At 38.7% G+C, this 14,761-nt stretch overlaps 1 pseudogene; it reads right to left on the bottom strand.

The window, feature by feature from the left end:
- Nucleotides 1-2,349: 2,349 nt before the first annotated feature.
- LOC102239864 lies at nt 2,350-5,357 on the bottom strand (annotated as a pseudogene).
- Between the last annotated feature and the right edge of the window lie 9,404 nt (nt 5,358-14,761).

Below are 14,761 nucleotides of genomic sequence, written 5' to 3' on the forward strand. Positions count from 1 at the left end.
AAGACCATCAGAAAACACATATATAATTACATATTGTTTTTGTGATTAATCACTATGCTTTAATTATGTTCAATTTGTAACAATGAAAATACATCCTGCATATCAGATATTTACATTACGATTCATAACAGTAGCAAAATTACAGTTATGAAGTAGCAACGAAAATAATTTTATGGTTGGGGGTCACCACCACATGAGGAACTGTATTAAAGGGTCGCGGCATTAGGAAGGTTGAGAACCACTGTGCTAAAGGGATCAATACAACAAAAGGATATAAGCCTTGTAAACATTTATGCACAAAGGATAGGGAGGCCACTAAAATAACAGCAATGAGGGGAGCAGAAAATGTCACAGGAGAAGCCAATGTTTCTCTTGGAAAGGACAGTTCACTGGCAACTGTTATTTGAATTTCTTAAGAAACATTTCCTCACTTGTAGTCACCAATCCCAAGGTTACAGATTCTAGAGATGATGGTTTGTATAGTCTTTTCTCAGGAATATGCTAGCCAACTTTGAAGGTGGCTGGGGTCACTTTCTTGACACTACATTAAAGGGTAAGGTGGTGGGTACAAAGTAACCTGGGAAAGGACTTTTCCCCCTGTATAATCAATTTTTCTCCTGTATAACCTATTATATTGCTTCTAAATTTGTTTATTCTGCTCTTTCTAAACCATAGTTCCAGACCTTTCATACTTGCAGATTTCTAGGCATTAGACTAGAACAAGAGCTGACTGTTCCTATTTTCATTCTGTGTCCCGCTGAGCCCTCCCTACTGGCTACTCCTAGACCACTCACTGGGCAGGTATTATACAACATCTAGGAGGGAAGTGCTGCCAAGGCTGATTGTTTCTGGGAATGCCATTTTCCCCTTGTCCTTTCAATATTCTTGTTATGCTATCCTGCGATCACTGCCAATCTGTAGAAAATTACAGGATGATTTTTTGTGAAGGATTGAATTTGCCTAACTTGCTTTTTGTTGTTCATTATTGGGGAGGAAGGGGGACTGTGCTTGTTACACATAATTCGTGTGCATCTATTAGAGGCTATTGGGTTAGATTCGTCCCACTCATTCATGATTCTGACATTGCTATGCATGTGCTGTCAGGGTTTAGTATTAAACAATTTTCTTTGTTCAGATTTGGATCACTGTCTCTGCTTGAAAATTATTTTTTACAATGACTCCTCTCTCTCTCTCTCTCTCTCTCTCTCTCTCTCTCTCTCTCTCTCTCTCTCTCTCCTCCCCTCACACACCCTTTGCCAAGTTCAAGTTTAGGGCTGGCATAAGTCTATTTTGGTTCCTGATCATAGCCCAGCTATTGTGTTCTGTTAAACAAAATAAATTATTAGAGGAAGACACAGAGCCCATGTCTGTGTTTTAACAGAGCATGGTTTCCTCATATTGGTTCTATTGACAGTTTGGGCTGAGTAATTACTTGTTATTTGGGCTGTCTGAGCACTGTACGATGTTTAAGCAGCATCCCCAGTCTCTACCCTCTAGATGCCAGTAGCAACAAAAAGATATCTCCAGCTATTGCCCAATGTTCCCCGAGGGACAAAATTGCTTCTAGGTGAGAACCCCTAGATTAGCAGAGAGATCATACACACCCAACTTCAAGCGACTTGTTAAGACAGCCTCAAAAGTAGTGAGCAGGCTCAGCTGTTCACCCAGCTGTGTGGACCACCTGTGGCCAATTACTTTGACAAGATTATTAAGTTACAGGCTTGGGCATGCGGCCTCAGCTATAGGCAACTATATGTATTCTGTGGGTTGGCTCCACTGATGGGATTGGGTTACACACATTCCACTTTGCTTTGCTCTTCAAGTTCTTAAAGGCAGCTCAGTTACTTGCTAACTAATAGTGATGACAGTTTGAACCACCATATGACCCCAAGGTGGTTGAATGAGTTAAATAGAAATAACCATAATCACCTTTGCCCAAATTATTATTGTCATTGTTGCTGGTGTTATTGTTATTATTTTTTTAAGTTCCAAAATTTGGAGAATGACATGAAATTTTATTTTATTTTATTTTTCAAGGGATATTTAATAAGGTAGATAACATACTTTTCTAACATGTATTTTTTTAATCACAGAAGCTAAGCATAATATCCTATGCGTCAGGTGAAAATGGCCTGCTGTATGTGTATACACTGAGTGCAATTAAAAAATACTGTAATTACAATTCCAGCCTTTGGAATTTGAACAGGTGCCAATGTTCTTTCCTTTCTTCATATGGGAAAGAAAAATCCCTTTGAAAATCATTTGAAGCTTGGACAAAAATCCCATAGTTGTATTCTTAGGATCACTTTCATGATTCGGATAGTACAAGGGAAGCTTCAAGTTAACCTTTTAGGGAAGACATTCCACCTGCATAATCTCATTGGCCAGGAGTGAAGCTTGTTTCTTTACACAATTGTTATCCCAGATGCCTACATCTGCTGCTACCATTGGCTCACCTGTGTTCAGGCCCACAACCGCACATTGACGTGATTCCGAATACTCTGCTTGAACTTTAGTGTTTCCTGAAGATCAAAACCAGAATTCTGAGCAAGAACCTTGGGAATAATTAGCAAATGAACTTCAACAAATCCTTGAACTCCAAGTTGGGCCCTGTCCTTTAAACTGGGCTTATATTTAATCAGGCTTCTGCCACTTCCACTGCACCTGGAAGTATATAGCCATAATCAATAGCATTTTAACAGTCCTCAAGGCATCTCTTATTGCATCTTTGATTTGAGTGAATGCATGCTTATTCGGTCCTTGGACCAATAATGTGACAGAGCAAGGATTGTTACATTTCTCAGTACAGGTGAACGTCTCTTCTCCCAATGTACTATACTCATACACAAGTCTGGCTTGTCCAAACAATCAGGATTTAGGTCATCAAAAAAATTTAGAGCTACACCACCTTGAGCAAGAGTCAACATTTCCATATTTCTCCTTTTAGCTCTGTGCAGAGCTACTCTGCCTTCTTTTGCAAGAGCACCTAAGGAAAATGGGTCAATTCTCTTTTGATTAATAACAGCAATCCTTTATCTGAGTCACCACAGGCTTTCCTTTCCAGTTCTATTATTTTTTTTAACTCTCTCTTCAATGAATTTTCTCTTAACTTTTACTAGTTCTCTTTCTTCAGTGCTCTTGTACAAAAAAGCCAGAATTCACTTCTGGTTTTTTTCATATTCTAATGACATTGCATGTGAAGATATATTTTTCTCTTTTTTTCATATCAGGATGCCATGCCTGATGGTTCAAAACAAGACCTTTATTGAGCTTGTATCAGTTTTAGATTTATATTTCATCTCCATGATCTCAACCACAAAGAGATCAATAGGTTCATCTTGTTTTTTACTGGCCAATATGGAGTCAACTACAGCCTCTGTTAAGACATCACCAAGTTTGGCAGAGATGTTCTGGCCACATCTATGAATATTCCCCTGTCCATTTCTTTGACTTGTTCCCAAAACTGAAGTGCCTTTCCCTTTTCAGCTTCAATCTTTTTGTTATAATTTAGAAATAAAGACCTTCAGAAATGTAAAAATCCACCTGTTTCAGCAGTTCTCCAATGATTAGGACATTGGAGGTGGTACCATCACGAGTGATGTCATCCTGAGCTATTGCTATGTTGGCTGTTAAAGAGGCTGTTGGGTGTTAAATTTGCACTTAATGAAGAAGCACTTGGCTATATTTAATAAGTTTGATTTCTCCAGCACTAAAAAAAGCATCTTTATGATGCCCTTAGGCCCCCATTTGGTCCTCAACACATCCTACAGCCCCCCCACCCCGGGCCACACTAATGTTGACTTCCAACCTACTTGGGCTCAGGCCACCTTGGCTTTGGGGTTCAGGGTCTTCATGGCTGCCAAAGTTGAGCCAGCAGAAGAGGAAGAGACCAGGAGCAAAGAATGCTCAAAGCTGGTGCAGCGACATAAAATTGTATTGACTTCTCCTTAAATAACTGCAGATCTGCTTTTTCACTGGCTGTTATGTGTCCTGATGTCCTCTTAAATAGAACATATCCAGGCCCCAGTTCCTCATCATTCATCTCCCAAACAGCATTTTTAAAACTTTCTAATTTCTATTAGTTCTTTCTGTTACCTAGGCTTGTAACAGCACACACATGAGCTGCCTAATTCGGTTCTTTTCCTTCAAGTCTTTCAATATACAATTATCAGATTATCTTTTCTTAATCAAAGGTTGGATTAAAAACTATATTTAAAAACCTAAAATGTCTCCATTATCTATCAAGTTCAAATTTTGTAGCTCAGCATTTAGAGTTTTTTTTTTAAATATTTACCTTCATCCTGTGTTTTTCCTCTTTCTGTTTCCTTCATTTCTTCCTTCCTTTCACCTATTTCTTCAACGTTTGCTCTTAACCAATCATCTCCCAAAATGTGGTCCATGGTTCATGCGAAGAATCAACAAAGATACTTTTTAACATGCAAATTTCTAGGCCTAGCCCTAGAATTTCTAAGGATAGGACCTGGATATTGCAAAAAAACTAAAATAGCATTTACTCTTAAGACTCAGCTCAAACTAACTTCTCTTTTTAAAATATTTAGTGCTTTCCTTCCAGTACTTATCACATTCTAAGTTGGAGGAGGAGAAAGAGGAGGAAATGGGGGTAGAGAATGGCTATAATTTTTGTATCAGGAACTGTTCTATTCACTTTACATTGGTTATGTCATTACATCTTTGCAATATCATTATTTACGTATGGGACACTGAGACTTAGAACATTTTCTTGACTGGCCCATAATTACACTTAGTAAGTAGGGAAACATCTCCTTACAAAATCCACAAAGTCAATACTGAGCTGGCAACTTGCTCAGACTCCATTCTGATGTCTTTCTGTACATTATACACTTGTATTACATCTGTTATTTGAGAAAACTCTTTTTGTCCAAGTCCTTGATAAAATGGCTCAATGGAAAAAAAACAATAGACTTAAAGTCAAACCAATCTCTGCTTGAATTCTGGCCGTGGCATTTCCTGGCTTCTTCTAGCTGGCCCTAGGGTACCACCATCTGCCTCTGGTTCAGAACATGGCAGGGTGATAGAAAGAGGAGCTGAAGAAGAGAAGTGCAAGGGGCAAGCACCTGCTATCTTTTAAGGAAGATACCTGGAAACTTTGCCCTACCCTTCAGCTGCATCCTATAACCTAGTCCAATAACCAACCTAGCTTCAAGGGAAGTTGGAGCTTATTTCTTTATCTAAAAATCAGAGGAGAATAGATTGGGAGAGCTTTTTATGCTATCTAATCATAATGGACATTTCATTCCTTTTCCCTACATTTCCCTTTTTCTGGTTACAATACCTTGTTCTTCCTCTGGCAGCATCCTTTCCATCTCACAATCCATGGCCTTTAGGTGAATCTTATTCTATACTCCAGTGAAGGACAAATGCTCCAGGTGTAGCCAGTCAGAGATGGGGGTGTGATTCAGGCCAAACACACCAAATAAGAGTGAATCCTGAGACTTTGTTGAAGGAACTGGCAAAGAGAAATGCCCTTCCTGCCACAGACTTGAAGCTATGAGGGGGTATCCTGGAAGGTCTTCAGAGTCTAAAGCCATTGCAGGGGGAAGCAGAACTGAGAAGGAGAAAGAGAGAGAGAGAGAGAGAGAGAGAGAGAGAGAGAGAGAGAGAGAGAGAGAAACCCTGATGAGATTACTCGAGGCCCTGGATCAAGCAAGCCCTGCTGAAGTGAAGGCTGGTATCTACCAGTGGATGTTTTATTTACATGCAATAAATTTCTCATTTTGCTTGAGCTCTTTGGAGTAGGGTTTTCTGCTCCTCATAGTGTGCTAAATAAACAAAGATTCAATAATTAGTCATTAATAAGATATTCATCTTTGAATTTCCCACACCAGCACACTTTGTACATAATGGATGCTTCAGAATTAATGACTGGGAGAGTAAAAAAAAACCTGAATAAATAAGTGGCTGAGACTTAGGGCAACCCCATGAAACTAGAATAATTTTATTAAATTCTTTATTCCAAATACTTTCTCTGGCCATGTTTACTTTTAGAAGTCACAATTATAAAAAAAAAATTAGGCCAGATGGCATGGGATGGTTTTTAGAGCTTTTTGCAAGACCTTGAGAAGAAACCAAGAAGGGACAATCTCCCCAGTTCCAGTCAGGCTTTGCCCATATGTGAAAGCAGAATCATTCCAAATAGTTTCCAACTAAAATTTTATTTTCACTAATCATCTGTTGCCTGTCTTCCTGGTGATGGAATGCTGCGAGGGCACCATTTCAGGGTCACCAGATGGTGTCCTCATGAACAGTTCCTATGCAGGTCCCCTGTAAGGGGACAGGGCAAACAGTTGAGCAACAGGCCCTTCAGTACAGCAAAATATGGAATTAATCAATCAAGCATTTGTGACTTATACTCATTTTGCTTCCAAAACAGATTTGAGTAGGCTTTTAATAAAAGGCACATCTACAATAGATTTGTTTGAACCGGGATAAAATAACAAGTACCATACAATAAAGGGTGACTATATCTATTAATTACAAACATTTTTGTTAATAGCTACACTGATGGGAGCTTACCATGGGTGTGGTTAGGTGCACTGTCCTAAGCACTTAACTTCTTATCAATTCACTTAATTCTCACAAGAGCTCTATGATGGAGCTCCTATTATTATTTGCATTTCATGATAAAGAAACTGAGTACAGAGGTTGAGTGACCAGCTCATGGTCATATATCAGTAATACGTATGTATAGCATGGCTGAACCAGGATTTGAACCCAGTCTAATTCAGGACAAGAGTTAGTCAGAGATAAGAAATGTTTTAGAGTTCATCAGCCAGGGTTTGAATTCCTTCTCTTCCTCTTAGTAGCTAATGACTTTGGCAAGTCATTTAACTTTTTTAATTGTGTCAGGTTATTCATCTGTGAAATGGGGATAATGATACTGACCTCTTGGGTTTGAGGTAAAGACATCTTGTGTAAAGATGTGTGAGTGGCACAAAGTAAATGAGACATAATGCTGTACTCTACATATAACCTTTTGTTATCTTCTTTAAATAATACTCTCAGAGGACCTGAAAACACACCACTCTCAAGAAGACATATGAACAGCCAATAGATATATGAAAAGATATTCAACCTCACTGGCAATTCGGGAAATGCAAATCAAAACTACAATGAGATACCATCTCACACCTGTTGGAGTGGCCATTATCAACAAGACAAGCAATAACAAGTGTTGGAGAAGTTGTGGGAAAAAGGGAACCCTAATTCACTGCTGGTAGGAATGTAGACTAATATAACCACTATGGAAAGCAGTCTGGTGATTCCTCAAAAAATTAAGTATAGAGCAACCATACCACCCAGAAATCCCTCTCCTGGGTGTATATACCCCCCAAAATTGAAATGTATCTGCAAAACTATATGCAGTCTTATGTTCATTGCAGCATTATTCACGGTGGAAGGCATGGAAACAACCAAAGTGTCCTGCAATAGAGCACTGAATAAAGAAGATGTGGTACATAAACACAATGGAATACTTACTACTCAGCCATAAGAAGGGATGAAATACCGCCATTTACAACAACATGGATGGACCTTGAGAACATTGTGCTAAGTGAAATAAGTCAGTCAGAAAAAGCTAAGAACCATATGATTTCACTCATATGTGGGATATAAAACTGAAACTCATCAACACAAACAGCAGCATGCTGGTTACCAGAGGGAAGGGGGTGGGGGAAAAGTCCTAATATAAGGTGACAGGAGAAGATTTGACTTTGGGTGGTGGGCACATGGTGCAATACCCAGAACTTGTAACATAGAAACCCACACCTGAAACCTATATGTTCATGTAGACCAATGTCACCTCAATAAATTTAACAAAAAATAAAATAATAAATAATACTCTCATAATTTTCAAACAATCTAATATTATGTAAATGTTAGATTATTAGCTATGGAACCACGAATTTTTTTCTCCTTTCCAATGTCATTTGCAAAAGTTATCATCCATCTCTCAGTATTTCATTTTGGTGACATTGCTAAGGTTGTACCCCTATGGGAATGACAAAACTATAAAAAATTAAGAGGAACATTCCAGGGGTTCAAACTGGACAAAAGAGAGTAGTTTATAGCATGTGAACTAATAAATTGAGCAGATAGAATGTCAATTTTCCTTCCTGAGTATGCAAATCCTCAATAAATCTCATCAAATACAAAAGTAGGGTTTATGGTATGGCCCAGCTCCCCTGCACTGTCTGCTTTTGAAATGAGCTCCTCTTTGTGTTAAGCAAATAAATAATAAACTCCCTATCTGCCTGTCCTCAGAACTGTAAGAAAGCAAGAGTGACATTGTCATTCAGGGCTGCTGACACAAAGAAAAGATGGGGCACCAAAGCTAACCAGCCAGTGATTATGTGGAAGAATGGCCCTGTTTCAGAAATCACTACGGGATGTCCCCACTGGCCTGAAACTGCAGGTATTTTGTTGTGTTACAGAAAGATACAATGATATGTAACAGGCCTCTGCTCAATTACTTGAAAAGCCTTAAATTCAAGCACGGTGTGTGTGTGTGTGTGTGTGTGTGTGTGTGTGTGTGTGTGTTTAAGTTAAATAAACAAAATGCAGTGGGGAGAAGAACATCATATACCTTTCAGATTAAATTCTGTTTCTACAAACCTCAGATGACAGCTGTCCATTCTATGCCATCAGGAGCATTGCTGAAAGGTCAAAAGGTCAAGCATGAGCACAGGGGCTCAAGATACAGAGCATCTTTCCCCTTTCTTGCTGGAAACTGGATCTTAATTAGACTTCCCTGGCCCCAAGCTCGAATTACTTGTTAATCTAATAGACTGCTTTCTTTTAGGGACTAAAAAAGTAAAAACAATTTGCAGTGAAACCCTGACTTGATGCTTCTACCAAAGGGAGGAGGCAGAGTCACCAGTATGCAGTTTGAGGCTCATGGGAACTTGCTCAGTTCAAGGTGTTAAATGGATGTTTCACCTCTGCTTCTTCCTCTCCTGCTTCTCCATTTTTTCTTCTTCTATACTTTTCTGTCTTCATTTCATTTTCATCTTCTACCTTTCTCTTTCCCTGTCTTTCTTTCTTCTCCCTTCCTTTTTTTAAGAGAGAGGAAGATAGAGAGAGAGCATCAATGTGAGAGGGACAAATCAATCAGTTGCCTCCCATATGCATCCAGACTAGGGATTGAATCTGCAGCCTGGATATGTGCCCAGACCAGGAATTGAACCCACCACCTTATGGTGTACAGGATGACTCCAACCAACCAACTGAGCACACTGGCCAGGGCCTCCTTCCTTCCTTTTTGTATTCCATTTTTAATCTCTCCCTTTCCTTACTTTTGAAGTTTTCTCTAATTTGTATTATGCATCTAAAGAAAGCAATTAAGAGGTTGAGGGAGAAACCCAAATGCTATGGTCTGAATGTCTGTGTCCCTCCTAATCAAGTTGCCTAAGGTGATTATATTAGAGGTAGGGCCTTTTGGGGGTTAGGAGAGTGGAGCTCTCATGAATGGGATTAATACTCTCCTAGAAGAGGCTCCAGAGAGCTGGCTTGCCCCTCCTCCACCTTGTAAGGATACAACAAATGAGAAGTCTGTGACGCAGAAGAGAACCCCCACTCACCCATACTGCACCTTGATCTTCGACTCTAGCCTTCAGAATGGTTGAGAAATAAATTTAGGTTGTTAATAAGCTACCCAGTTGGCCAGCTGGCCTGGCTCAATGATTGAGCACCAACCTATGAACCACATGGTCATGGTTCGATTCCCAGTCAGGCCATATGCCCTGGTTTCAGGCTGGATCCCCAGTGTGAGGCATGCAGGAGGCAGCCAATCAATGATTCTCTCTCATCATTGATGTTTCTAATTCTCTCTTCCTCTTCCTTCTTCTCTGAAATCAATAAAAACATATTTAAAAATAAAATAAGCTGCCCAGTCTATGAAAGTTTGTTACAGCAGCCCAAATAGATTAAGACACCAAAAATCAACTTGAGATCCAGGTCATGCTAACCGTTTACCAAGTTTATATTAAATACAGCCCTTACTCAAGCTAATTCCATTAGTGAGACACGCCATGGCATGTCCCTCAAGGTCAACATTCATGGTGACAAAATAAAACACAATGAGGTATGATTTTATTATATCCGGTGACACACATGAATGACTAGGAAAAAACCCAAAACGTTCTTTTTTCTTTAAAAGCTTTCCAGTTCTTGGAATTAATACAAATTTATTACAGCTGATGGGTTGGACTCCTAGGTTTTCCAGTGCCTCTAATTCAAAACATCTAAAGTTAAGCGTATTTGTTAGCAGAGGTAGGTTTGACAATGCGCCAAAGGCAGACAAATCATGTCAATACTATGTTTTAGTAAAAGGCTTAAATGCAACTTGTTCTATAGCCATGTGGTCCCAATTCACAAGAAAAAAAATGCTGTAGAAAGAACACCGTGACTTCACAAACTGGACTCACTCTTAAAATCTACCCAGTTCTCCTGGATTTCACAGCCCCCTGCTTCAGGACTGACAGGATCCTGTTAGTGCGAGGTGGACCGGGGACTGCCTATAGCTGAGTGATGTGTTTTTACCTCCAGTACGGAAAGCTACTGCAAAGGCATGCTTAGACATTGCAAGAGTTTGTGGAGGTATTTTGGAAGAAAGCCATTTTAAAAGGGTAGGCAATCTTCCGAGGTTGCACTGGCTTGCCAGAATGCTACTCCATTTCATCTTAAAAATAATATTTTGATCCCAGACCATACCATGTTTCTGGCTAAATGTTTCACTTAACAAGCTTTATGCAAATTACCGTACACAGTCACATACTGTTTGCAGCTGATTCCATTTTTAGCAACGTCAAAAGGAAGAAGGAATCTCAGAACAGTGAGAGTATTTGATATGCCTGATATTCTGCTCTCAGAAGGTCAACTCCACACAAGCCTTCCCCACAGGCCAGCATTCCTGAGAGCTCTTCAAACAGCTCCCTCCTGCTTGAAAACCCTCCAGGGTTTGCCAAGTTTCCCCTCCCAGTGCCCGCGCCCCTCCTCCTGCAGGTCTAGGAGGAAATCTAGATGGTTCAGCATTTTGGCTGGCTTTGTTCCCCACGGTCCCCCTTCCATCTGTGATGGAGGCCTGCTAATTTGTTAGTTTCAGCAGTGAAGCTAGAGAAGGGGGAAGCAGAGTGACAACTGTGGCAGCAGAGTGTGTGTGTGTGTGTGTGTGTGTTCCCAGCCACAGGCTGTTTGGAATTATGTTTGCATAAAGTCACAAGGTAAGGTGAATTCCAGCTTAGGGAAGAAATAGTGCCTGAGCATCAGTTGTCCTAGTTTATTCGTGAAACCTTTTACAGTGGAACCTTGGTTCTCAAACTTATTTCATTCTGGAAGGCTGTTCAAGAAGTGATTTGTTCAAAAACAAATCACTTATTCCCATTAGAAATAATGTAAGTTGAGTTAATCCATTCCAGACTCCCAAATGATTCCCTATTTTAATCTTTCTTGTATACAGTACATGTCCAATATACCATTTCGTCTATAAATAAATACTTCTTCTCTTAAATGTATCGAACCATCCCCTCTTAGCCTTAAAGGAATCACTTTCAGCACGCATTCCAGGGGTGTCTTTCAGGTCAGCATGCGGCATCTTTACTTGTTCACATATCACTGCCTCAGAAATGTCAGAGGCTAACTGCTCTTTGTTTATCCAAATCAACAATCATTTTCCTACCTCTTCAACTGCCTGTGATCATTGTTTCTTTCACACCCTTAGCAACATTAGCACTCTTGATGGCCTCTTTATGTCTTAAAATTGTGCTAAACTTGATTTTTCCAGCAACAAAAGCATTCTCTTCTTTGTTGCCTGAGAGCCATCTTTATGTCATGCTGAGGTATCAGCATGAAAGGGTTGTCAGGTCAAAAACTAAAGTTTGGTTGACAACTGAGACATTTTTTTTTCTCTGAACAATTTGGTTGAGAACAGAATTGTTCGAGATGGGAGATGTTTGAGAAATGAGGTTTAACTGTATATGCTAACTGGAAGCTTCACTCTTTTCTTTTTTTCTTTGTAATTTTATTATGAAATGTTACATACATACAAAAGAGTGAATTTGTATGTCAACTGTAACTAAAAAATAAAAATACATGTTTAAAAAGTAAAAAAATTGAATATAATAAAATGAAATAAATATTTGAATGAACATATTTGCATATTCAATTTTGTGTGTCTATATGTATATGTAACTATATAGCAAAAAGAAAAATAAGGGAACACCCACGTTCATAGCACGCAGCTTAAGAAATAAAAGAGAAAAATAATAAAGTTCTTCATACTTTTGACACACCTCCAGTTCAATTCTTCCCCCTTCTTTCTAATGTTTATAACTTTCATTTTGTTGTACTTCACTATACATGTAAGCATCCCTGAACAAGCATTGTTATATTTATATGTTTTTAGAAACAGCATAAATAGAATGCTTAATTGGGTTGTCTGAAACTTACTGTTTTCACTCTATACGATTTTTTATATTCATCCGTGCTAATCTATCCTATATAATAAAAGGCTAATATGCAAATTGTCCCCTTGGGAGTTCCACCGACTGGAAGTTTGACTGCTTGCTATGACATGCGCTGACCACCAGGAGGCAGCATGGAATGAAAGCAGCTAGTGGAAGGAAAGCCCCAATCGGCCCTGATTACCAGCCAGGCCTAGGGACCCAACCTGTGCACGAATTTTGTGCACCTAGCTTCTAGTGTTGTATATATTATGAATGTAGCTGAATGCAGTATGAATGAATGTAGTTCACTTTCACCACTGTAGAGCATTTGATGCTATGACTGCACTGCAACTTACTACCCATTCTACTGTTTTATAGACATTGAGCTCTTTCTAATTGCGCTTGCTAACATGAGCAGAGCTTCTGTGAACATTCTCCTACCTGCCTCCTGGTGTCCACATGCACAAGTTTCTCTAGGGCACAAAATATATGTGAAAGAGTAGGGTCATGGCTTAAGTACACCACCAGTTTTACTGCCTAACACCAAAGTGCTTTCCAAAGTGGCTGTACACATGTCCATACAATATATGAAAGATTGGGCCGGCCCATTAGCCTCACGAACATTTGGTGTTGCCAGACTAGAATGTTTGCCAATCTGAGGTGTATAAAATAGAACATTGTTAGGATTTTAATATGTGCTGCTCTGAATACTAACAAGCCTGAACACCTTTTCATGTTTATTGGCCACTTTTTTTTAACTTCCTGTTTTTGAATTTATACCTTTTGGCTCTTTTTCCTCTGGGTTTTTTTCTTTTACTTGTTGATCTATAGTACTTAAAAAAAAACACTATATTCCAGATACTAACACACACTGTTGTTGTTACATGTGATAAACATCTTTTTTACCTTCTTTTGGAATCCCTTTGATAACAGAATTTTTTAATTTTAGTGCAGTCAAAATTATCAATATTTTTGGTTAAAGTTTTTATCTTGTTTAAGGAATTATGTCTAACATCAAAATTAAAGATTCTCTATTTGTCTTCTAAAAAATTTAAAGTTTTTACACTTAAGTCTTTAAAACATCTGTAACTGGATTTTATACATGGCACGGGAAGGAATGCATAGTCTATGTCCCCTGTCATATACCAGGTTTTCATATATGTGGGGTTCTATATTATATTCTACTCAGGATTTTATATTATATTCCAACAGTCTATTTGTTACACATGCCAAGATCATGTTCTTAACTATTGAAGCTGAGCAATAAGTCATGATTTTTGTAGTCTCTTTGCCTTGTTATTTTTCCCTGGGAGTATAGTCACCATTCTTAACCTTTTGTGCTTCTACATAAATTTTAGAATCAACTTGTGACTAAGAACCCTACAGAAATTTTTATTAGAATTTTATCTAATCTGTAAATCAATTTGGAGAGAATGGGCGTATTTACAATAGAGTATTTGGATCCTTGAACACGCTTCCTTCATTCCCTTGTCTCTCTTTCCCTCTCTTCTTTTCCTCTCACATCCTCCTCCCCATAGGCAAGAATGCTAATTTGTTTGATGTGAATCTTTTCGTTTGTATGTGTTTTTACAATATATGCTTTTGCATGTATTTTAATTTCTGTATGGTATCTTTCTTACTTTTTTCTGAGTCTCAGTTCTGTTTTACAGATACATTTAAAGTGCTTATATGCGTATCTAGACAGTTCTTGCTACCTGCTGCATAGAACTCCATCCTCTGAAGCTACCTTATTTTACCTATTCACTCCCCCAGTTATGGGTACCCAGATTACCTTCAACTCACTCCAACCCTTTATATACACATAAATAATGGTTCCAGGAATGGCCTCATACAGGGGGTGTAGGTGAATTTCTTTGGGGGACACTACACTCAGAGACAGAAATGCTGTGTCACAGAGCATGCCTATGATTAACATGACCCCGTTCTGACAGATTCCTCCCCAGCTGGTGTAGTACATAGTCCCTAATCTTTACCTTCCTGTTGCATTCTCTAACTTTCCAATCTCATATTTATAAAGCGTTATTAGTGTATTTAATCTGCATTTTCCTTGTAACTAATGACTTTGAGACTCTTGACGTGCATATTTGCTTTTTAGGTTTCCTTTTTCTGTCATTTAGTTGTGTGTTTTGAATGACAATTTCCTATTAAGGTTACTTCTTTCTTGTTGATTTATAAGAACATTCTTACATATTCTCAATATTAATCCCTTGTCTGTTTTAGTCACTCCAAGTATCTTCTTTTATAACATAAGTCTGTTAAGT

This window comes from Myotis brandtii, unplaced genomic scaffold (genome assembly GCF_000412655.1).
Source record: "Myotis brandtii unplaced genomic scaffold, ASM41265v1 scaffold521, whole genome shotgun sequence".
Classification (NCBI taxonomy): domain Eukaryota; kingdom Metazoa; phylum Chordata; class Mammalia; order Chiroptera; family Vespertilionidae; genus Myotis; species Myotis brandtii.